General features: G+C 37.0%; 1 protein-coding gene across 2 annotated transcripts in view; it reads left to right on the plus strand.

Moving 5' to 3' along the window:
* Positions 1-21,655, plus strand: part of LOC106095381 (uncharacterized) — a 129,291-nt gene that overhangs the window by 70,746 nt on the left and 36,890 nt on the right. The window contains exon 3 of one of the 2 annotated variants that reach the window (XM_059366616.1): positions 15,496-15,508. The gene's annotated coding sequence lies outside the window, so the exon portion shown is untranslated. The other variant, XM_059366617.1, reaches the window with a different exon arrangement.

Genomic DNA, 21,655 nt, shown 5'->3' on the forward strand with positions numbered 1-21,655 from the left:
GAGTTGTGTTAGGACACCTGACATCCCTCTTCAATTTATCCCAGATCGGTCCAGATTTGGATATATTTGTCATATAGATCGATCACTCGATTTAGGGTCTTGGGCCCATAAAAGGCGCATTTATTGTCCGATGTTGCCGAAATTGAGGACAGTGAGTTGTGTTAGACCCTTCGACATCCTTCTTCGATTTGGTCCAGATCGGTTCAGATTTGGATATAGCTGCCATATAGACCGATCTCTCGTTTGAAGGTCTTGGGCCCATAAAAGGCGAATTTTTTGTCCGATGTCACCGATATTTGGTACAGTGAGTTGTGTTAGACCCTTCGACATCCTTCTTCGATTTGGTCCGGATCGGTTCAGATTTGGATATAGCTGCCATATAAACCGATCTCTCGATTTAGAGTTTTGACCCCATAAAAGGCGCATTTATAATCCGATTTCGCTGAAATTTGACACAGTGACTTCAGTAAGGCTTTTCGACATCCGTGTCCTTTATGGTTCAGATCAGTCTTTATTTGGATATAGCTGCCAAAAAAACCAATATTTTGTTCTACAAAATTGAACAATGACTTGTACTTATTAGACCACTCAATGTCCGTGCCGAATTTAGTTCAAATCGGATCAAATTTCCATATAGCTGCTATGGGGGCATAAATTATGTTTGTTTCACTGGATTATGACGAAAGGTGGTTAACATATATACCCGAGGTGGTAGGTATCGAAAGTTCGGCCCGGCCGAACTTAACTCCTTTTTACTTGTTGAGCACTCAAAACATCGATTTGATGAGTCATCGGAAGTATAGTCCTGACTTGGCGCAGAATGACTTCTTTTTATTCCCGTACATAAAAAATAAAATGAGAGGTAAACATTTTTCGACACCTGAAGAAGCGGTTGATGTGTTCAGAATGCATGTTTTGGAGATATCTCAATCCGAGTGACAAAAGTGCTTCGACAATTGGTTTAAACGGATGCCAAAGTGTATAGATCTTAATGGGGAATATTTTGAAAAATAATAAAGCTGTTTTCGATGATTAATATTTGTTTTTGTTCTCTAATCTCCAAGTATAAAAGGCAACCCTCGTGTGGATCTATTTCTTCGTTCGACCGCTTTAGTGATTGCTGTTTCATGCTTCCTATTTGAAGCGGAAAGGGAATGTTTTCTAAACTTTAAACTTCAACTTTTTTTCTTTGAGTGTATTTTCGTGAATTGTTTTTTTTTTTTTTTTTAATTTTAATTTTCTATGTCGACATTTGTTTTCAACCCACTCCCATAAATTCTTTGCACATTTAATGTTCTTCGAACCTGAAACATACCTTAATATATTTTTTTGAATAAATTTAACCCCAACACACATCGTTATTATGATGATGGGTTGGTGCAGCTCAATATACCAAACTTCGTGGGTGGTAGAAAATGGAAGTGCTTCAAATATCATCGATTCAACTTAAAATTATAGCACTTGGCTTTCAACAGCAAAATTTGGCCTTAGAGAATAACAAACCACTGTTTAATTGCATGTTATTAGAAGTGGCCTTTCAAATAGTTATGAGTGCATTTGTTGTGTTTTGCTTTGAAGCTAATTAGAAATGGGAACAAAAACCAATGAACAGAAACTATGATTTAACTAAAAATCAAACTGGAAGAATAAATTTTTGAACAAAACAGTCAATTGGAGTAGACCACTTGAAATAAAATGTTAGTGAACAAAGCTAAAGAGTGAGGTATAGTGAAGTACCAAAAAAAAAACTGAAACAAATTTTCTTAATCTCAACAAAAAAACTACTTTTCATTTAACTTATGAAGAACATCATACCCCACCATAGGATGGGGGTATACTTATTTTGTCATTCTGTTTGTAACACCTCAAAATATGCGTCTAAGACCCCATAAAGTTTATATATTCTTGATCGTGATGTCATGTCTGTCTGTCGAAAGTACTCAAACTTTCGAAGGAGTAAAGCTAGCCACTTCAAATTTTGCACAAATACTTTTTATTAGTTTAAGTCGGATGGGATCGTAAATGGGCCACATCGGTTCATGTTTTGATATAGCTGCCATATAAACCGATCTTAAGTCTTGACTTCTTGAGCCTCTAGATTGCGCAATTCTTATCCGATTTGGCTGAAATTTCGCGTGAGGTGTTTTGTTATGACTTCCAATAACTGTGCCAAAAATGATTCAAATCGATCCATAACCTGATATAGCTGTCATCTAAACCGATCTGGGATCTTGACTTCTTGATCCTCCAGAGGGCGTAATTTTTATCCGATGTGGCTGAAATTTTGTACAACGGCTTATACAATGACGTTCAATATACGTGTCAAATATGTTTCGAATCGGTCTATAGCCTGATACAGCTCCCATATACACCGATCTCTCTATTTTACTTCTTGAGCCCCTAAAGGGCGCAATTCTTACTCGTATTAGCTGAAATTTTACATTCAACTCTATTATGGTCCGAATCGAACTTGATTTAGATCTAATATTATATCAATTATTTTCTTTTATCCTTTGTTTGCTTAGATGAGTTATCGGGAAAAGAACTCCACAAATACGATCTATGGTGGAGAGTATATAAGATTCGAACCGGCCGAACTTAGCACGCTTTTACTTGTTTATACTACTTTTTTATATTTTTTTTTATATTATACTAGCTGGACCAGGCCCGCTCCGCTGCGCCTTCTTTTACTTTATATGGAACAAAATTTTTCTTAGAATATTTATTTTCTACAATTAGAGAGCTTTTTGTGAAATACAATACTACGAAAATAGTATATCGCTTGACTAACAGTTTAACAATAAAAGTCCCTTTATCTGAATCCCATATGATCTTTATTGGTCTACGAATTTAAGTTTGAAAGTAAGGTTAAAAGACATAATTTCAGCCCGATATTCTCATGATGTCTGTTTTAGGGGTGTTTTCGGGGTGAGGTGGTCGCTCAGACACTTGGCCATGGAAAATATTAGCATTGTGCTCTTCTCTCAAATACCATTTATTTAAACCCCATATTGCCATTGGTTTTGAGGGGAGTTTGCAGGAGGAGGCGTCCCCCAAACACATGGCCCAAAAATTGGTTATCAAATTCGTTTTCTAATCTCAAATACCTTTCATTTGAGCCACATATTGACATGGTCGAAAAATGTTCACCCATTGGGGGGTGTTTTGGGGAAGGGGTGATGCCTTAAATACATCGTCCTACGTTTGGATATCAAATTCGTATTCTACACCCTAATACTTTTATTTGCGATGGTTAGTAAAAAATTGCTGTTTGTGGGGTATTTTGGGAAAGGGGTAGATCCCCAGGAATATCGGTCCCGAAAGTGGGTATCAATTCTTGCTCTACCCCGCAATTCCTTTCACTTAAGCCCCACATTGACATGGTCGGTAAATATGCCCGATTTAGGGGCGTTTTCAGGAGTGGGGTGGTTCCCCAAACACTAAGCCCTGAAAATATTTGAACCCCATATTGCCATTGACCTCAAAATTGGATAACAAATTCGTTTTCTAATCTCACTTAAACCCCTTATTGAAAAAGCCAGCAAATATGTCCCGTTGGGGGTATGGATCCTTAAAACTATGAATATCGAGCTCCACTGTCGTGAAGACCCAAATTGTCTTGGTGAGCAAATATGTCGTACTTGGGGGATGTTATGGTGGTGGACGTGCCCTAGACAGTTGATCCCGAATGTTAATGTCAGATTCATGGTTTACTCTCAAATACCCTTCATTTGAGCTCCATTTTTTTTTTTGTGGGTAGGGCGGCCACTCAGTGACTTGGATTTGAAAACATATATCAGATTCATGTTCTACCTCTTATTTGACCCCCATATTGCAATGGTCAGCAAAAACTTCCTATTTGGGTGGTGTTATGTTTCCCGAACATTGATAACAGATTCGTGCTTTACTTCGAAAGACCTTTCATTTGAGCCCCATATTGCTATGGTCGTAAATTTGTCTTCTTTGGCGTATGATCTCAGGGATGGTCGGCCCCCCTAAACACTTGGTCCCATATTTGGATATCAGATTCGTATTCTACACTCAAATACCTTTTATTTAAGCCCCATATTGCCATGGTCAGTAAATAAGACCTGTTTGAGGGGTGTTTTGGGGGAATGGGTGGACCCCGAGAAACTTCGTCCCAAATTTGGATATCATATTCGTATTTTACTCCCAAATACCTTTAATTTGAGTCCCATATTGCCATGGTCGGTAAATATGTCCGATTTAGGGTTGTTCTGGGGGTATGGGTGGTCCCCCAAACACTTGGTCCCACAATTGAATATCAGATAGATTTTCTAATCTTAAATACCTATCATTTGAGTTCCATATTGTCGTGATTGGTGTATATATATATATATTTGGTAGGTTTTGGGGTGGGGCGCCCCACCTAGGTACCCCCTCCGAAACTGGGATACCAAATTTTTGTTTGTAGGTTACTATAAGAGAGCACACAAAATTTCGCTTAAATCGCAACACCCATCTCCGAGATCTGGTGTTTCTGAAAATTAGTGCAAGGGGGAGGGTCCGCTCCCCCTTCAAATATCAAAAAATGTAGTACCCTATTTACACCACGGGATCATTATGCACCATCTGTTTCTGAGTCTATAAGGAACACACAAACAAACAAACACAAATTGATTTTTATACCCACCACCGAAGGATGGGGGTATATTCATTTTGTCATTCCGTTTGCAACACATCGAAATATCCATTTCCGACCCTATAAAGTATATATATTCTTGATCAGCGTAAAAATCTAAGACGATCTAGACATGTCCGTCCGTCTGTCCGTCTGCCCGTCTGTCCGTCTGTCTGTTGAAATCACGCTACAGTCTTTAAAAATAGAGATATTGAGCTGAAATTTTGCACAGATTCTTTTTTTGTCCATAAGCAGGTTAAGTTCGAAGATGGGCAATATCGGACTATATCTTGATATAGCCCCCATATAGACCGATCCGTCGATTTATGGTCTTAGGCCCATAAAAGCCACATTTATTATCCGATTTTACTGAAATTTGGGACAGTGACTTGCGTTTGGTCCAGATCGGTCCAAATTTGGATATAGCTGTCATATAGACCGATCCTCCGATTTATGGTCTTAGGCCCATAAAAGTCACATTTATTATCCGATTTTGCTGAAATTTGGGACAGTGAGTTACGTTGAGCCCCTCGATATCCTTCGTCAATTTGGCCTAGATTGGCCCAAATTTGGATATAGCTGCCATATAGACCGATCCTCCGATTTATGGTCTTAGGCCCATAAAAGCCACACTTATTATCCGATTTTGCTGAAATTTGGGACAGTGATTTGCCTCAGGCCCTTCGACATCTTTCTTCTATTTGGCCCTGATCGGTTCAGATTTGGATATAGCTACCATATATACCGATCTCTCGATTTAAGGTTTTGGGCCCATAAAAAGCTCATTTATTGTCCGATGTCGCCGAAATTTGGGACAATGACTTGTGTTGGGCCCTTCGATATTTGTCTTCAATTTCGCTCAGATCGGTCCAGATTTGGATATAGCTGCAATATGGATCGATCTCTCGATTTAAAGTTTTGGGCTCATAAAAGGAGCATTTATTGTCCGATGTCGCCGAAATTTGGGACAGTGAGTTGTGCTTGGCCTCTCAATATATTTTTGCAATATGGCAAAGGTCTGTCCAGATTTGGATATAACTGCCATATAGATCGATCTCTCGATTCAAGGTCTTGGGCCCATACAAGGCGCATTTATTGTCAGATTTCGCCGAAATTTGGGGCAGTGAGTTGTGTTAAGCCCTTCAACATCCTTCTTTAATTTGGTATAGATCGGTTCAGATTTGGATATAGCTGCCATATAGACCGATCTCTCGATTTAAGGTTTTGGGCCCATTAAAAGCGCATTTATTGTCCGATGTCGCCGAAATTTGGGACAATGACTTGTGTTGGGCCCTTCGATATTTGTCTTCAATTTCGCTCAGATCGGTCCAGATTTGGATATAGCTGTCATATAGACCGATCTCTCGGTTGAACAATGACATGTACTTATAAGCATTTGGTCTAAATCGGATGATATCTACAGAGCTGCTATGGGGCATAAGGTATGCATTTTTCACTGGATTTTGACGAAATATGGTTCACATATATACCCGAGGTGGTGGGTATCCAAAGTTCGGCCCGGCCGAACTTAATGCCTTCTTACTTGTTATTTTTAGGGTACTATATGAGAGCACACAAAATTTCGCTTAAATCGCACCACCCATCTCCGAGATCTGACGTTTCTGAAAATTAGGGTAAGGGGGAGTGTCCGTCCCCCCTTCAGATATCAAAAAATTTAGTACTCTATTTTCACCACGGGGTCATTATGCACCATCTGTGAAAATTTCAAGAAAATCGGTTCAGCCGTTTCTGAGTTTATAAGGAACACACAAAACAAAAACAAACAAACAAACACAAATTGATTTTAATATATAAGATACTACCCTTTTAAATATTTTTTTATATTTTATTTATTATTTTGTTTCATTTTTATATAAATCGTAAAAAATCGTAATGTTATTCTCTTACGCAAAACTTTTTAGTGTATTTTTCATTAAAACCATTTGTCTATCTTCCATATCTTCAGAGACAAATTTTAATCAAAATCGAAGTTTAGTCTTCCTCTCTATGCAAATTGCTAGCTCTGACTCAGCTGTACATGCTTCCACGTTAATGATCTTCATTAATTTAGCTTCTTTGTCACATTAAATGAATGCAAAAAAGTGAGATTTAGTTTAGGATAGATGAGCTAAGCATAACGGTGTTACCCATAAATTTCCATCTAATCAATGAAGTGTGAGCTATTGTGAATGAAATCTTTAAAAAAAACGGGTAAATTATGTCAATTGTTTAGGAAACAAAAACTTTAACAAACCAAATTTAGTTCAGTTTTTGATATTAAATAAATAAACATTGGAGACAAAAGAAAATCGAATGACCCAGTAACTGTTATGTCATAGAAATTAATTGATTATTTTTAAAAAACAAATCTACATATTTGTTAAACAAAAATGTTTAAAATTAATTTGAGAGATTTCATGGTAGAATAAAATTAAAGGTATCGTCACTAGCCCAGCTGATTTAAAATTGAGGACTTTCAGAGTTATAACATTCCACGGAATTGACAAAATTGACATCTGAAACATCAAATCACATGAATGGTTGGTTTTGCGATTTGGGCGATATGAAGGTCCAACGGCAACATTGTTTCCTAGGCCTAGGATTTCCACTTTGGTTATTCATTGGTTTTAAGCCTCCTTTTCTTAGCAATGGCAATATATCTACTAGCCCTAGGATTTCCATTTTGGTCAATCATTGGTTTTTCAGCTTCCTAATATAGTTAGTAGTGGTTTTTCGACATGCATTATGATCCTAAAGTCTAGAGGCAGGTCTAATACCTGCTTATTTTATATATTTTTAAATTGCTAATGCAAATTTTGCCCATGAATATTCCACTTAAGAACAGGGGCAAACTTCTCACATATCAATGAGTGCAGTCCGATTCAAGTTTAAGCTCAATGATAAGGGGCCTCCTTTTTATAGCAGAGTCCGAAGGGCGTGCCGCATTGCGACACCTCTTTGGAGAGAAGTTTTTACATGACATAGTACCGCACAAATGTAGCCAGCATTAGGAGGGGAAAACCACCGCTGAAAAATGTTTTTTCTGATAGTCTGGCCAAGATTCGAAACCAGACGTTCAGCGTCATAGGCGGACGTGCTAACCTCTGCGCTACGGTGGCCTAATCAATTATGACTAATGAATTAATTGTTTGCGTGTAATCGGGCTCAACTTGGATATAGCCATTTAAGCCGATTTCATTGATGGCGCATTTAATACTCAATTTCGTTGAAATATGGAGCTCTGAGCCTTGTTACACTCTTCGACGTCTGTGCTGCGTATATTCCAGATCAGTCCTTGTTTGGATACAGCATCCATGTAGCCTTATCACCAATTTTAATGTTTTTGGCTGAAAAAAGAAATGTTTATTCCCCGGGCCGAACTCAAAGCGTTTTTGCTAAAACAATAAAGTTGGTTGTTCTTTTAAAAGCATTTCTTTTTTTTTAAAAAATTGCTTAAATTTCTGGTCTTGAAGTTAACAATACAAATATTTTGCCTATGAATTATGAGCTTTGTTTTTTATTCTCTTACATAATCTGACTAAACTTGGCCCAAATCTATTACTTTTCGAATATTTTTTTTATGCAAAAAAAAAAAACAAACATTCATCAAGATGACAAAATTAGCATTAGAATAAATGGTTTTAAGCATTTTTATGACAAAAGGCATCAGGTCGAAAACCTCCACAAAAACCCACCCATTCACAAAAAATATGCAAAAAATATTGCCAAAGTAATTGTATGGAATAATAATGAAAAATAATAATAAAAAAAAAAAAACAAAACAAAAAATTTAAGAGATTTTTGGGTGTGTCTTCTTTATCGATCAAGGCGAAGTCAAACAATGATTAGCTTTTTTTTACCCCCAAAACTAAGTAACACAGTGAGTCAGAAAAATCCAAATGGAGATTGTCGTCGTGCAAAACTTTAAGGTTGTCTGGGAGACATTGAAGAACGCTCCTTTACACGAACCAGGAACTCTAGCCAAAAAAAAAAAAAAAACAAAAACTTAAGACTACCGTAAAGTCAGTAGTCATTAACCCTTTGCTACCAGACAAGGTATCACAAATTCCTAAAAAGCCATATAAAAGATATTTTCTATACAATATTTGGTAAACTTTTTCAGTCATAATAATTGAATCAATGGACGAATGCATGCCAACACATGCCACGTTATGCCATGGCAATCACCCCAATAGCCCTGAATTATGAAAGTTTGGTATTATTTGAGCAAAAATGGAAGGGGTCCATTATTACAAGACCAAGCCATTGTTGAATGGGCGACCATTAACCCTCCACTGCATACTTTGCAATTGAATAAAGGCTTTTGTGTTATTATTGGCTACCCTACGTCATACCCCCCGCAATAGTTCAATATTCTTGTTATTGGAAATCGTCGATTGAATTCATTATTTCATTAACACAAACACAAATGAAAACATTTCCTGTTCTTTTTAGAAAATCAAAACGTTTCGAAATGGAAATCGCCAACCTAATGACCAATTAATGTTTAACGCATACTTTCGGATGTGTGTATATGTGGATGTTTGTGTATGGGGTGGTCAATTGTTTGCTTTTGTTCATTCAACAACAAAAATTAAATAATTGCCAAATAATATCAATAAATGTATAATAAGCCAAAGAAACTTTTAGACAAACACTGGCATTTTTGTACGGGTACCAGTTTGTGTTATTTATTATGTGTGCTTATGTTTTGATGTATTTCGCATTTAAAAAATTTTTTTTTTATTTAATGTACACAAAATATATGATCGAATCGACTTAACAATGAAAAAAAATGAAAATATTTAATAATATACTCGTACTTGTAGCTGAAACTCAAACAAAAAGACCACTATTCAGATAGCGAAATCACATTAAAAATGAATTTTGTACACCAGCATCGCAAACAGTATCAGGCAAAATATGATATAAGCATTCCTCAGAGATTGTTGATTGTTTGGTAATATTTAAAAACAAGTAAAAGCGTGCTAAGTTCGCCGGGTTAGGAATCTTGGTAAACCACCACCATGGATTCCGCTAAAAATGAACCCGGGGATCGGTTTACATGGGGGCTATATCTGTTTATAGACCGATTTGGATCAAACTTGGCATGGATGATGGAGGTTATAACTCAAGTCCTTGTTTCAAATTTCAGTCGAATCGGTTGAAAATTGAGGCTTCTAAGGGCTCAAGAATTCAAATCCGGGGGTCGGTTTATATGGGGGCTTTATCTGTTTATTGACCGATTTGGATCAAACTTGGCATGAATGTTGCAAGTTATAACCTTGTTCCAAATTTCAACCAAATCGGATGAAAATTGAGGCTTCTAGCGGCACAAGAAGTCAAATCCGGAGATCGCTTTATATGGGGGCTATATCTAAATCTGAACCGATATAACCCATTTTCAATCCCCAACAACAATACATCTATTAGAAGTATTCGTGCAAAACTTCAAGCGGCTAGCTTTACGCGTTCGACCGCTATCGTGATTTCGTCAGACGGACGGACGGACATGGCTAGATTCAAAATGCTGAGACGATCCAATATATATGTACTTTATGGGGTCGCAGATCAATATTTCAAGGTGTTACCAACAGAATGACTAGTTTAGTTCACCTCCATCCTATGGTAGTGGGTATAAAAAAAAACGCATTTCATCATTAACAAAATCCAACGTTTTTCACAATAGAAGTTTATTTGTCGAAAATTTTCTTTATGAGAAATGAATATTTTTTTTTGCGGATAGAAAGGCATTAAATTCGGCCGGCCAAACAAACCACAATTCGTTGAACTCCGGTAAAAAATACACCGTTTATGAACCCATAGCAATTATCGGGAAATAAATGGACCTTATAAGGGTGCAAGTCCAAAAATCGGGAGATCGGATTATGTGGCAGCAATAACCAAATTTGATCCAAACTGCACCATATTCGAGAAGATATGTTGGTGTCTAATACAACTCACTGCGCCAAATTTAAGCAAAATTGAGAAATAAATATTCCATTTATAGAAGAATGACCATTAATCGGTAAATCGGCCTATATGCGGGCTATAGCCAAATATGTTCTGATAAATGCTCCTCATATGGGCCTAAGAAGTTAGATAGTGAGATCGGTTATATCAAAATATAACCCGATCTAGACCAATCGAGGGAACCAACGCGACTTTCTGTGTCCCAAACTTCAGCGAAATCGGGTAATAAATGCGCTGGGCCTAGGAACCTTAATTAATTAATTGGGAGATCCTGCTATATTGAAATATTGTCCGTTCTAGTCTAGGAGGCCACCGTAGCGCAGAGTAAGTCGGAAGAGTCTGGGAAGATCTTAGAATCGCACAAGAATCGTGTGGGCGAATAACAAATGAGTATTTCGGAAGATCAATAAAATAGTCTTCTAGAAGAGTTGCGCATTACTCGCCTGGACGAGTAACAAATAAGTGTTTTGGAATGTTTATTAAATATTCGCTTAGAAGATTTAAAAACTCATATCAACATTAGCTGTTCATCAGAAACGTAACAAATACGAAAAAAAAATAAAAAAGTTTTTGTATTACTCGTCATATTCGTCAAGTGAGAATTCTGTTTGGTATTGTGCAAGTTGTCCACCCAAAAATCCTCTGAACGAGTAAAACGTAATGGGTTGCATAAAAATCCTCGCGAAAAGTTGCTAAAACTTCCGCACACACAATGGATTGTCCAATGATATCGTAGAAGAATGTTTCACGGGTCATAGGGACGATTATAACGCAATGGGTTGTAAGAGAATCGTTGCAAACAGTTGCTCAAACTTCCGCACACGCAATGGATTGCCCAATAATATCGTAGAAGATTGTTTCGCGACTTATACGAAAAAACAATTGCGTAAAAATTTTTCAGGAGATTGTTTTATTCATCGCGGGGACGTACACTCTTCCAAAATTATGAAAAAAGTTTGGGTATTCACGTATACGCAATACGCTTGTGTATGTCACTTAAATTACCAAAAACGCAGTGTAAACCGACTGTATTTCTTATTGAACTTAATTAAATCCTTCATCTTTATGCAGATGAAATAAATACCACTATCATAGAGCAAATGCTAAACCAAGCTAGATCAAAAAACTAAGTCCGCCAGCTTCTGGGACAGTACAAGAAGCTGCAGAAATAAATTGTTTAAATAATTTGAAAATAGTTTCTTATAATATACACGGTTTTGAAAATAAATATTTGTATCCAACATTTTTCAATTACCTGATGTCTTTTGAAGTTATTTTGCTCCAAGAAACACACCTCATAGAGGAAAAATCAAAAAATGCCGAAAAATTTTTCCCAGGATATGATATAAGTTGGTTATATGCAAAAAGATGTACCAGATTTGGTCGAGCAATAGGGGGTCTAATGTTGGGAGTTAAGAGGACAATTATCCAGAAAGGCATGAAATATTCCTTTAACCGCCAAGATGAACTACTAACTATTAAAATCAGCTGGTATCAAGAAGAAATCACTCTTATTCCAGTTTACCTCAGAGGGGCGAATTGGGCAAATGAATTTGCAAACTTAAAAAAATATATACATGAACTCGAAGATACTAATCTAATCGTAATTGGAGATATCAATGCCAGAATCGGAGAATTGCAGCAAAGCAACCATATGGAGATCGAAAGCGGGTTTTCAGCTGGGAAAGAAATCCGGAAATCTAAAGACAAATTAGCTGATTGGAAAGGGAAGGCGTACATTGAGTACTGCAATGACATTGGTTTGTTTCTTCTGAATGGGCGAACTGAAGGCGATGAACAAGGAAATTTCACATTTATAAATTCGGTAGGCTCTTCGGTCATTGATCTCTGTGCGGTCTCCAGCGCCATTTTGGAAAATGTTGATAGTTTTCGAGTAGAGGAAATGCCGTGGTCAGATCACTTACCTATCGCCCTACAGCTAAAAATACACTCCTTACAACACAATTATTGCAAGCTAAGCCTACTCCCGCAATTAATATGGAATCAGCAAAACAAAAACATATATCGAAACAAGCTTAACGCAAATTTGGAAAGAATTAATGAGCGAGAAACTGTGGTTGGTATCAAAGACCTAAATAACATTATCAAGGTGTCATCAGAAAAAAAACCCCCAAAGCATTCACTCTTAAAAAAAAATCCTTGGTTTAATCTTAGTTGTTATTGGGCCCAGAGAAAAGCATATAAATGCTTAAATAAATACCGAAAGTCAAACACAATACAGCATAAAAATGAATATATACAAGCTAAGAAAAAATTAAGAGAAGTTTGTCTATCGGCTAAGCATGCATATTATGACCGTTTGTCTATCAAAATTCAAAGGACCAACTGCACAAAGGAATGGTGGAATTTAGCAAAAAAGATTAATAACAAGGAACATAGAATTGGAAACGCTATAACACCAGAAATGTTCAGAGACTATTTCTGCGACCTTCTGAATCCTACTCAAATGTCTCAAGACATACAGTACGCGAAACCGCTAATTTTTGATGCATATCTAGATAGAGAAATCACAGTAACAGATATACAACATGTCTTAGGTAGAGTAAAACCTCATAAAGCTCCTGGTGACGACAGGATTCCATATGAGTTCTATGTGAACGCATCAGAGCAATTCCTTGTTGAAGTGGCGCGAGTTTTTACAAACTTCTATGACAACAGCATTATTGATGAGTCGCTGATAAGATCTATAATTTACCCAATTCATAAAAAAGGAAATATAAATGATCCTTGTAATTATAGAGCTATATCGTTTATGAACACAGCTGCAAAAATTCTGATGGGCATCCTGAATTATAGGCTCACGTCATGGGTTGAAGAAAACCAAATAATGGAAGAATATCAGGCAGGGTTCCGGAAAAATTACTGCACAGCGGACAATGTGTACAACATAGTTGCAATAGTAAGTTTAAAATTAGCGGAAAAGAAGAAAGTCTATGCATTTTTTGTTGACTTCCGAGCAGCTTTCGACAAGGTCTGCAGAAAATCATTGATATACAAGCTTTATCTTAACCGAGTCTCATCCAAATTTATAAATATGATAGAAGCCATTTACCAAAACACAAAATGCACAATATGGAACGGAGAAGAACTCTCACAGGATTTCGAAACAGTGTCTGGTGTTAAACAAGGCTGCCTTCTTTCGCCACTTCTCTTTGCTTTATACCTAAATGACCTGCATGAACATCTAGAAGGAGGTATTGATGTAGAAGGAAAAAACGTTCGTGTATTAATGTACGCGGACGATATTGTAATATTGTCGGGTGACATAAATTCCCTTCAAAACATGATCATCAACCTGGAAGAATACTGCAAACTATGGAATATGGAACTAAATATGTCCAAGTCAAAGATAATGGTTTTCAGAAATGGAGGGCGATTGTCAGACAGGGAAAAATGGTTCTACAAAGGACAAGAGATTGAGATTGTCTCCGAATATACATACCTTGGAGTTGTACTGACCCCAAGACTAAGCTTTAAGCGACATGTCAGTAGTCGAATTACACAAGCAAAAGCGGCGATAAATTCTACGTGGAAAAACTTCCTTCAAAAAAATAATATAAACCTTGAAATGAAATGGAAACTTTTTCAAGCAGTTTGTCGGTCAATTCAAGGATATGCAGCCCAAGTTTGGGGATTTGGATGCTTTGACGAAGTGGACAAGCTACAAAGATACTTCCTGAAGCGAATCCTGAAGTTACCAGAAAGCACCCCAAATTATGCAATAGGCATTGAAACGAACGTGGAAAGCGGCCATATGTATACCTTACAATTGCATCTTAACTATATATATAGCACGATGTTTAAATACGATAGTAATCGTTTACCAAATTTTCTAACCAAATTAATATTATCAAAAAATATATTTTGGGCAAAGTCAATTAACGATCAATTGGTGGAAATGGAGGAAACTCCAATTACCAACGACACACCGGAACACACCTGGCTATCAACCTTTATGCGCCTTACTTTAAAACTGAAGAAAGCAAGTAAACTCAGTAATATTGAAAGGGCAAGAGAAAGTGACACTAGGATATACAAATATCTAGATTATACACGCTGCCTATCGTACATGAATGGCTGCTATACTCAATCGGAGATAACATGGATTTTAAAAGCGAGATGCGATTTGATTTATTTAAACGGCAGTACAAACGGAGCTACTGAAGAAAACGCACTATGCACACTCTGCAATCTCCGGGAGCTGGAAAACCTAAATCACTTCCTTGGAAACTGTCCTATTCTGAGAGAAATCAGAGATCGAGTGTTTGGAAAACCATTCCTAACGCATACCGAAATTATTGAAATACTTGATGGAAACCAAATAGATGACTGGCCAAAACTTATCTCATACCTGAAGTCTGCGACTCAATATCGTAAACTTATAATAAATGAATATCGATAATATTATGAATTATGTAATGTTACTAGCACCGGCTCACGACAACATTGTCACAGCCGTAAAATCTTTTTTCAGACTAATATTCACAAAATTTAGAAATGTAAAATAATGTAAATTGTATTAAGCTCTCGAATTTATCTGAATAAAGATACCTTACTTACTTACTACTACTTACTTAATTAAATCCAGATAATACAAATTTCAATGTAAAAGAGTTTAATTCCATTTTAGTTCTATACGTGCTAACATGAGTGTTATCGGCTGGCATGATGCCGATAACTCTCTAATAAAAATTCTCACTTATAATCTATTTAGTAAACATATGAATTGTAAAGGCTATAACTAAAATAAAACAAACGATATGTAATATATAATTTTATTTTTAAATTATTTTTTGTTTTAGTTTGCATATAATTTATTACATTATATATAATTAATTTTTTTTTTCTTATGTTTTCAGATAACTTGGAACTGTAAGTAGGCAATTGCATAAAAGCTGTACTAAATGCCTCCACAAACTAACCTTAACAACATACAACCAACATTTCTAACACTACAACAAAGAAATTAGGGTAAGTTATCACAACTCTCATGAAATTCACTCGAATATGAACTAATTGTCGCTAGAAAGCAAATGGATGAAATTGTTAGTCTTCTACATACTGAAAGTATTCCTTAAACATTTATAAATCTAGACCAGAAACTGGAGCTGGCAATCGATAACCATAACATTCGATATTTTCGATACTATCGTTAATTTTCCTCCACCTAAGTTTCAAATGTAAATGAGAAGTAACAAGTAAAAAGGCGTTAAGTTCAGCCGGGCCGAACTTTGTATACCCACCATTTCGCCTTTTATGGGCCCAAGACCTTAAATCGGCGGAACGTTCTATGTGGCAGCTATATCCAAATCTGGACCGATCTGGGCCAAAATGAAAAAAGTTTTCGAAGAGCCTAACGCAACTCACTTTCCCAAATTTCGCGAATTCGGACAATAAATGCGCCTTTAATGGGCCCGTAAGACCGTAAATCGATATATCGGTCTATATGACAGCTATATCCAAATCTGGACCGATCTGGGCCAAATTGAAGAAAGTTTTCGAAGAGCCTAACGCAACTCACTTTCCCAAATTTCGGCGAATCCGGACAATAAATGCGCCTTTTATGGGCCCAAAACATTAAATCGAGAGATCGGTCTGTATGGCAACTATATCCAAATCTAGACCGATCTGAGCCAAATTAAAGAGGAATGTCATTGTCCTAAATTTCGACGAAATCGGACAATAAATGCGCCTTTTATGAGCCCAAGACCGTAAATCGAGAGATCGGTCTATATGGCAGCTATATACAAATCTGGACCTATCTGGGCCAACTTAAAAAGGAATGTTGAAGTGCCTAGCACAACTCACTGTCCCAAATTTCGGTGAAATCGGACAATAAATACGTCTTTTATGGACCGAAGACCTTTAATCGAAAGATCGGTCTATATGGCACCTATATCCAAATCTGGACTGATCTGATCCAAATTGAAGAATGATGTCGTAGGGCCTAACACAACTCACTGTCCCAAATTTTAGCAAAGTCGGATAATAGATGTGGCTTTTATGGGCCTAAGACCCTAAATCAACGGATCGGTCTATATGGGGGCTATATCATATAGCCCATCTTCGAACTTAAGGTGCTTATGGACAAAAAAAGAATGTGTGCAAAGTTTCAGCTCAATATCTCTATTTTTATAGACCGTAGCGTGATTTCAACAGACAGACGGACGGACATGGCTAGATCATCTTCGATTTTTACGGTGATTAAGAATATATATTCTTTATAGGATCGGAAATGGATATTCGATGTGTTGCAAACGGAATGACAAAATGAATATACCCCCATCCTTCGGTGGTGGGTATAAAAATCAGGTGATCGATTTATATAGAAGCAATACGTACTCAAAAATTTGTGCAAATTTTCACAAATTGTTACTAGAAGTCGTTCGCTTACTTTATTTGCCAGCAGAAGAGAGCTAGAGAGTGCTTGAGAGCGAGCACAATTTTTGGTGTTTGGTAATTGAGCGCTTGCAAATTTCTACTGGAGTTTTTTTCCCAGTACAAATTTGCAGCATCGAACAGCTGTTTAATGAAATTCAGCTGTTCAATTCAAATAAAAGGCAAAAGAGAGTAAAGGCTGTTCTTACTCTTCTGCAGTTTTTTACGGAAATATACGCGAACAGGCGCAACGTATCTTAAAGCATACACTCAGTGTCGGATCGCATATATGTATTTGCTAATTTTTTTGCAAGTAATTGAATTTTGTCCAATAGTATCGCTAGGAAAAATATCTATCGATATTCAGACAAAAAATATCGATAGTCCCCTAGATATTCTACCAGCTCTACCAGAAACATGTTGCACATTACAGCCTTGGTTTTCCCCTCTTTTCCTTTAACGAAATTAACGTTTCGGCGAAACACTGTTGCCATGATATTTATTTTTCTTCGAAATTATATTTATTTGCTACTCTTTATGATATAATAATTAATCGTGCAGCATATTGTATGGCTGCCCGTCTGCCTTGCATGCACATAACATGAAATGCTCAAAGGTACTGAAAATATATTTTAACAAAAAAAATAAAAACGCCAACAAGTTCTCCTTGAACTGAAATCATTTTAGTTTTTGTAAGGGTATTTGAATGAACTTCTGTTTCGCATTTCTCATGGCACTCATGCCATGGTCTCATCATTATCGGCTGTCCTCTTGTAAAAGGCAGGCAATGGCAAAGTATCTGACTGCCTTGGCAGTAGGTTTTTACTTGACATTACAACCAACCACTCCAAAGAAAGAAGCTACAGGCTACAGTTTACAACTTACAGCTCCTCGTACAACTTTATAGAATGGCAGCATAACAGCAACACTTTGAACCATGGCAAAGTATTAACTATTAACAGCTTAAAGTGCGCAGGCGCGCTAAACCAACCAACACGGCTAGTCAGAGTCAGAGTAGAAACATTGAAATATCATGGGGCGCTAATAAATATCGACACATATTCAAAAGCAAATTGCCTACAGAAAGGTGAACAGACAAACAGAAAATATGGATTTGTGTGGCACACAGGAAAAAGTCATGGTGAGGCACAAAATACCCTTCTACTGCAGACTACAAGTCATACTAGCAATGTTATACCCAGTAAATATACACAGAAAGAAAATCCAAAAAAATTCTAAATTTCTATAATTGAAAAAAACAAAAACTCATTTTTTTAAATAATCTTTTTTCTAAATTTGTTTTTTATTTCGGCCGGGTAGAATCTTATATTCCCCCCACCATGGATCGCATTTGTCAAGTTCTTTGCCCGAATATGAATAAGAATTGCTATGCTATTGGAGCTTTGGACCGAGTGCTTGGATGTTGCAGACCATAGTAGATGTCATTGTGCAAAGTTTCAGCCAAAGTTGTGCCAAATTTCAGTCAAATCGGATGGAAATTAAGGTTTCTAGGGGCTCAAAATTCGGGGATCGGTGCACATGCTGGCTATATCAGTTTATAGACCGATTCGAATCACCCGTAGCATAGATATTGTAATCATGTCAGAAATAAAACAGGTCCTTGTGTATAATTTCAACCAAATAGGATGGAAATTGAGTCTTCTAGAAGCTCAAGAAGTAAAATACGGTTTATATGGTTTATAACTGTTATATTCCTCATGAACATTCCACTACGGAACAGGGAAACTTCTCCCATATCAATGAGTGCAGTCCGATTAAAGTTTAATCTTAATGATAAAGTGCCTCTTTTTTATGCCGAGTACGAACGGCGTTCCGCATAGCGACGGTAGAGAAGTTTTAACATGGCAGGATACCTCACAAATGTAGCCAGCATTGGTAAGGAGATATCTACCGTTGAATAATTTTCTGATGTTCATGTCGAAATTTGAAGCCAAGAGTTAGGCGGACATGCTAACCTTTACGACACCTACCTGAATATAGCTGCCAAATAGACCGATCTGCCGATTTAGGGGTTTTCGTCCATAACAATCGCATTAATTGTCCGATTTCACCGAAATTCGGCACAGTGAGTTGGACTGTGGGCCCCGATATCCAAACCAAATATGGTTTATATCAGACTACAATTGCATATAGATGCCTTATAGACCAATTTTTTGCCCAAAACAGGCGCATTTATTGCCCGATTTCGCTAAAACTTAGAAAAGTGAGTTTTGTAAGGACCGTCGATATCCGAACCAAATGTGGTCCAAATCCAACCATATTTGGATATAGTTGCCATATAGACTGATCAGACTATTTGACCATATTTTGCTAAAGCCGATTTGCCGATTGTGGATATTCTCATAAAACCTGCATTTATAACTCGAATTCGCAAAAATTTAGAACAATGAGTTGGAAAAGGCCTCCATCTATCGAGACCGGACCATATTTCGACATAGCTGTCACATAGTCCGATCTGTCAAATTACGCTCTTAAGCCAATGAAAGGCTAATATATCGGATAATAAATCCGAATTCTTTGAAATTTGAAACAGTTAGTTGTAACAGATCTATCCATACTGAACATTCTCTTATTTAGACATATATATCCCTTATTAATTAACGAATTTTAAACTCTTGATTCCTTAGTTCACTAGTTCAGTGAGTTCACTAGTTCAGTGAGTTCACTAATTCATTTAGTTCACTATTACAGTTAGATCATTATTACAGTTAGTTCACTAGTTGAGTTAGTTCACTAATGCATTTAGATCACTAATTCATTTAGTTCACTATTACAGTTAGTTCTCTGGTTCAGTTAGTTCATTCACTAGTTCAGTTAATTCATTCACTAGTTCAGTTAGTTCACTAATTAATTTAGTTTACTATTACAGTTAGTTCACTAGTTCAGTTATTTCACAAATTCATTTAGTTCACTATTACAGTTAGTTATCTGGTTCAGTTAGTTCACTAGTCCAGTTGATTCACTAGTTCAGTTAGTTCACTGGTTCAGTTTGTTGTAGCAGTTATTGTTGTAGCCACATTGCAAATTTCCCATGAACATTCCATTAAGGAAAAGGGGCAAACTTCTCACATATCAATGAGTGCTGGCCGATTCAGTTTTTCTTTTTATAGACGAGTATGAACTGCCTGCCGCAGTGCGACACATCTTTATGGAAAAGTTTTTACATGGCTGCCATACAATTTTTTTAAACGGCATAGTTCCTCACAATTGTTGCCAACATTAGGAGAACCAATACCGAAAATTTTTTCTGATGTTCTCACCAGGATTCGAACCGTGGAACTCAGCGTCATAGGTGGGCATGCTAACCTCTAGGTGAAAAAGCTCTTACCGGTCAAATGGACCGATCGTTGCGGGAAAACGCTGGCCATTAGTTATTTAAAGGCGCCAATTACTCGCCTTGTCATGAGGAGCATCATAGGCATTCAATATTTACGCAAGAGCCGAAGCCGTACGGCTTCTCACTGAGACTCTCAACTCTTTACCATTGATTGTCCGCTACTACCACCTCAGCTACTCCCTATCGACCATTCCATTCTATTCCGCTACCTGTGGAAAGCGCCTTGTATCTAGCAGCTAAGCTCTTCGTGACAGCTATGAACACCACACAGATAAGGTTCAGTTTGTCCGCTAGTTTAATTAGTTGACTAGTTCAGTAATTTGACCAGTTCAGTTAGTTGACTATTTCAGTTGGTTCACTAGTTTAGTATGTTCAGTAGTTCAACTATTTCACTTGTTCAGTTAGTTCACTAGTTCAGGTAGTTCAATATTTCAGTCAGACCAGTAGTTAAGTTAATGAACAAGACAATGTTCAATTTTATTTCAATATTGGTCTTTTTGACAGCTGTATCAAACATAAACCGATCTGAACCATAGGACGCGGATGTCGTAAAGTCTTACATAATTCACTGTATCAAGTTTCAGCGAAATTGGAAAATAAATACGGTCTTCATGGGGTCAAGAACTTAAACCGGGAGATCGGTTCATATGGCAGCTATATATATATTCAAATCTGGACCGATGTGGGTCATCTTCAAGAAGGATATCGAGGGGCCTAGTACAACTCACTGTCCTAAATTTCAGCGAAATAGGACATAAAATGCCGATCATCAACCTTTACCTACCTATGGACAAAAACAAAGTTTCAGTGCAATATATCTATTTTTAAAGACAGTAGCGTGATTTCAACAGACAGGCGGACTGACGGACATGGCTAGATCGTCTTAGATTTTTACGATGATCAAGAATATACAAAATGAATATATCCCCGTCCTTCGGTGGTGGGTATAAAAAAAAGTCCAAATCCTTTAATTGCCCTTTTGGGTATCAAAATGCCCAACATTTCTCTGAGTGTATGGTGTGATTTAATGAAGGCTAGGTAAAAGTCTGGCTATTTTGGAATTGAATTGTAGGCATTTTGGGATTTGGATGTGGATGTGGATGTGGATGAGGTCGCGGCCAATAATGCCAATGCTCAGATGATAAAGTAGCATCGTTTGGGGCCAATTGGTAACCAAAAAGATGAAGAAGAAGAAAAGGCATAACAACAACAACAACCATAAGGCGGCATGTAATATGGCTTTGAAATGAATGCCATCTACAAATGATGAAATGATGGGATGC

This window comes from Stomoxys calcitrans, chromosome 4 (assembly GCF_963082655.1).
Source record: "Stomoxys calcitrans chromosome 4, idStoCalc2.1, whole genome shotgun sequence".
NCBI classification, from domain to species: domain Eukaryota; kingdom Metazoa; phylum Arthropoda; class Insecta; order Diptera; family Muscidae; genus Stomoxys; species Stomoxys calcitrans.